The following is a 5,328-nucleotide window of genomic DNA, read 5'->3' as shown; positions in this document are numbered from 1 at the left end:
TTCCATGGCCACACTTGAAGGCAAAGAAATAATGGGGTTGGAAGTAGTAGGGGTTGAAGAAGTATTTACCTCACTTACCTGAGGTGCATTCATGATTGGTAAATATACCAATGGCACCTGATTGTTGAGGTTAATTCTCAAAAGGTCTGCAAGGACCCTTTTCTCTTGTGCCCAGCACTTGAGTTTATTACTCTCATTAGTTATGACCAAACCTTCAGCAACATGGTTAGCCAATAACATAAAAAATCTAGCATAGTAGATGTTATGAGGTCTATTAGCTTTGTTACCTAACCTGGTATCCAATTCTAGCATAACATAGTTGCTAAAATTAAAATACATATCAAAAACTAGCATATAGAGCATATTAACAAGAGATGAAGTTATGGCATCAAAATTACTAATTTTACCAGAGAAAACCTTGATAAAGGCATCACCAAGAAAACTCCATTCTTTCCTAAGGCCTTTTCTCCTAATACTTCCTAAACTAGCAGAATCAAAGGAATAGCCTATGGAAACTAACATGCTAGATACATCATTATCAGTGTGTGGTGTCATGGCATTGTTCTCAGGTAGTTTGAAACAGGACTGTATATCATCACAGTTAATACAGTAATCTTTACCTTTGAGAGAGAAAGTGATGGTCATATCAATGGGGTTGAACTCTGCAGTTGTCCAAATCTCCTCAATTACCTCACAGTAAATAGTTGGGGCTTCCAACATTGTATAGCTTAGTTTGCAGTTTTTGATGAAGTCCATCATCTTGTGATAATCTGAGTGGGCTTCATTCTTTTCCACCAAAGCTACGAAATTGTTTTTCTCATACACAAATCCAGACTGGGACATTATCTTTACTACTGGTGCCATTGTAGTGGGTAGAAGTTGCAGAGAAAAGTTGAGAGTTTTGGGAGAGAAAGAGAGTAAAAGCTTTTGAAAAATTGCAAGAAAGCGTAAAGTGAAAATAAGAATTCAAAGGGCCTTTATACTTTCTCAAATTAAAACATAAAGAGAATGATTAAACACTATTTTTAAGTAAATTACAGTCGTTTGAGAATAAAGAAAACTGTATGAATTCTAAAAACTGCCTTTTAATACAAATACATACAACTGTGTATATATATATGTATCAACGGTTAAGTAAAAGAATCAACGGATGTGACTTACTTAAAATAACTGATGTGCCACTTCAACGGATGAGGTAAACAGTTATCCGTTGAAGATTAATACAGTTTTATCCGTTGAAGGATAAAATTACCAGAAATATATTTGTCTTTCAACGGATAATGAACATCTGTTGATAGAACAATTTTGGCTTTCAACGGATAGGGAATATCCATTGATAGAATAAACTTTACTTAAAGCCAACTTTGTTCTTGCAACAAATTCATTTCAGGCTATAAAGCAAATTACAATAAGGACATGAATTTATGAATAATTTAGCATACCTAGCTCACTTACTAATCTTGTGAATGTTGATTCATCAAGTGGCTTGGTAAATATGTCTGCAATCTGCTTTTCACTTGGAACAAAATGAAGTTCCACTGTACCATTCATCACATGTTCCCTTATGAAGTGGTACTTGATGTCAATGTGCTTGGTTCTTGAGTGCTGCACTGGATTTTCAGTAATGGCAATGACACTTGTGTTGTCACAGAATATTGGAATTTTGTCAACATTTAGCCCATAGTCAAATAGTTGATTCCTCATCCACAGTATCTGTGCACAGCAACTACCAGCAGCAATGTACTCAGCTTCAGCTGTTGATGTAGAAACAGAATTTTGCTTCTTGCTGAACCATGACACAAGCTTATTCCCTAGAAATTGACAGGTGCCAGTTGTACTTTTCCTGTCTATTTTGCAACCTGCATAATCTGCATCTGAGTAGCCAATTAGATCAAAACCAGACTCTCTAGGGTACCAAATTCCTAGATTTGGAGTCCCTTTGAGATATCTGAAAATTCTTTTAATAGCAACTAAGTGAGATTCTTTAGGGTCAGCTTGAAATCTAGCACAGAGACATGTAGAAAACATTATATTAGGTCTACTATCAGTTAAATATAGAAGTGAGCCAACCATGCCTCTATAACTTGTAATGTCCACAGACTTTTCAGCCTTGTTTAATTCAAGCTTGGTGGCAGTGGCCATGGGAGTTTTTGCAGATGAACAATCCATTAAGTCAAAATTCTTTAAAAGATCATAAATATATTTAGTTTGACTAATGAAAATTCCACCACTAACTTGTTTAACTTGTAAACTAAGAAAATAAGTTAGCTCTCCCATCATGCTCATTTCATATTTACTTTGCATTAACTTAACAAACTTTTTACAAAGCTTATCATCTATAGAACCAAATATAATATCATTTACATAGATTTGAACAAGTATTGTAGAGCCATTAACATTTCTAAATAAAAGAGTTTTGTCAACAGAACTTCTTGTGAAGTAATTATCTAGGAGAAATTTTGACAAAGTCTCATACCAGGCTCTAGGTGCTTGCTTTAGTCCATAGAGTGCTTTCAACAGATAATACACATAGTCTGGAAAATTTGGATCTTCAAATCCCGGAGGTTGGCTTACATAAACTTCTTCCTCCAATTCTCCATTCAGAAATGCACTCTTGACATCCATTTGATAGACTTTGAAATTGGCATGGGCTGCATAGGCTAGAAAGATTCTGATGGCTTCAAGTCTTGCAACTGGAGCAAATGTCTCATCAAAATATATTCCCTCTTGTTGAGAATAGCCCTTGGCAACCAATCTAGCTTTATTCCTTATGACAATGCCATTTTCATCCATCTTGTTTCTGAATACCCATTTTGTGTCAATAGAGCTCTTGTTCTTTGGCTTGGGTACCAGCTTCCATACCTTGTTCCTCTCAAATTGGTTTAGCTCATCTTGCATTTCTAAAATCCAATCTGGATCCAATAGAGCTTCTTCCACTCTCTTAGGTTCCTCCTGTGATTGAAAACTATTGTATAGACATTCATCTTGAGTAGCCCTTCTAGTCTGCACCTTAGATGTTGCATCACCAATGATCAATTCAAAAGGATGATTCTTGGTCAATTTCCTTTGAGGTGGTAGATTAGCTCTAGATGAGGTTGCCTCAGTATTGTCATGATGTGAGATAGAGTGTTGATTGGTTGAAACTCCCCCTGAGGTACTGATCCTTTGAAAGGAACTGGGAGTTCTATCAACTGATGAAGTAAATTGATTATCCGTTGATAGACTATGATCAACGGATGCTTCATTATGTACTGGATGATGCACTTTGTCTTTCAACGGATGCTGCATTACTTCTATCAACGAATGCTGAATTATGTACTTCAACTGATGCAGCATTTTGTGCATTATCCAAAGGCAGATTTTGAATCCTTTTCGAGGTGCCTTCTCCATCATTCTCATCTTCACTATCATCACAATATATCTCAATGTTGTCAAATATGAGTCCCTCATGATGTCCCTCATCTGTTAGTCCATCAATCTTTTTATCATCAAACACAACATGCACAGATTCCATAACAATGTTGGTTCTTAGATTGTAGACCCTATATGATTTTCCAGCAGAATAACTAACAAATATCCCTTCATCAGCCTTTGCATCAAACTTTCCTTTGTGATCAGGTTGATTCCTTAGAATGTAGAATTTGCAACCAAAGACATGAAGAAATTTTAAGGTTGGTTTTCTTCTCTTGAACAATTGATAGGGAGTCATGCCTTTTGCCTGATTGATTAGAGAAATATTCTGAGTGTAACATGCACAGTTAACAGCCTCAGCCCAAAAATATGTTGGGAGTTTTGACTCTTCAAGCATTATTCTCGTAGCTTCAATTAGTGATCTATTCTTCCTTTCCACCACACCATTCTGTTGTGGAGTCCTTGGAGCTGAGAACTCATGCATGATCCCATTTTCTTCACAGAACAACCTCATGGTAGAATTCCTGAACTCAGTTCCATTATCACTCCTGATATTCCTTACTTTGAAATCTGGATGATTGTTGACTTGCTTGATGTGGTTGATAATGATTTCACTAGCTTCATCCTTTGATCCAAGAAAGTAGGTCCATGAAAACTTTGAGAAATCATCAACAATCACTAGGCAATATCTTTTCCTTGAAATTGACAATACATTGACTGGTCCAAAAAGATCCATGTGTAGCAGTTGTAATGGTTCATCAGTTGCTGATTCAAGCTTCTTACTGAATGATGCTCTCTTTTGCTTTCCTTTCTGACAATCATCACATAGTCCATCCCTTGAGAATTCCACTAGAGGCATTCCTCTAACTAAGTCCTTTTTGACTAGATCATTCATTGTCTTGAAATTCAAATGTGACAGCTTCTTGTGCCATAACCAACTTTCATCTGGACTTGCTTTGCTGAAAAGACAAGTAATTGATTCTGCATCTGTAGAGTTGAAGCCAGCCAAGTACATATTCCCTTTTCTAACTCCAGTTAGAACCACTTTGTTGTCCTTTTTACTTGTGACAACACAGGCTTCAGAATTGAAGGAAACAGTATTCCCTCTGTCACATAGTTGACTGATGCTCAATAGATTGTGTTTGAGACCATCAACTAATGCAATTTCATCAATGATGATATTTTCTTTTGAAATCAAGCCATATCCCATAGTGAACCCTTTGTTGTCATCTCCAAAGGTTATGCTAGGGCCAACTCTCTCCTTGAACTCTATGAGCAGGGTGAAATCTCCTGTCATGTGCCTTGAACAGCCACTGTCCAAGTACCATAGATTCCTTCTTTTTCCCTGCACACAACAAAACCAAATCAAGTTGATTTTGGTACCCAAGTTTCCTTGGGTCCAGCCTTGTTAGTCTTTTTCCTAGACTTCATACTTCCTGCAACTTTTGACTTAGGTAACTTTGGGTCAACCTTGGTCTCAGATGTAGTTGGTTGAAGTGTAGGGTTAGTTATAGAATCATTTAGCACATTTGGTTGAATTTGATAAGGCATAGATTGTGCAAACATATTATTCCACATAGGCATGTTGTATGGCATTTGAGGCATACTGAATGCAGCAAAATAAGGATTATTAACATATGACATGTTTGCAAAATGTGCATGAGGATTCTGTTGAGACATAACAGGCATAACATGCAGAGGTAGATGATTAACACTTTTACAATACACATAACTTTTTCTAGGAGCATACTTATCTAGTGTGTAATTGTTGTGTTTGTTAATCCCTACCTTCCCATTTCTATTAGATTTCCTTTTAGTTTCCTTTTTATCCTCAACCAACTTAAGCCTATTTTTCAACTGATCTAAAGTCATGTGTCCTATATTCACCTTACTGGCATCTTTGGATGTGCTAGCTTC

The sequence above is a fragment of the Apium graveolens genome, chromosome 2 (assembly GCF_009905375.1).
Source record: "Apium graveolens cultivar Ventura chromosome 2, ASM990537v1, whole genome shotgun sequence".
Taxonomy (NCBI): domain Eukaryota; kingdom Viridiplantae; phylum Streptophyta; class Magnoliopsida; order Apiales; family Apiaceae; genus Apium; species Apium graveolens.
This window is presented reverse-complemented; position numbering follows the sequence as displayed.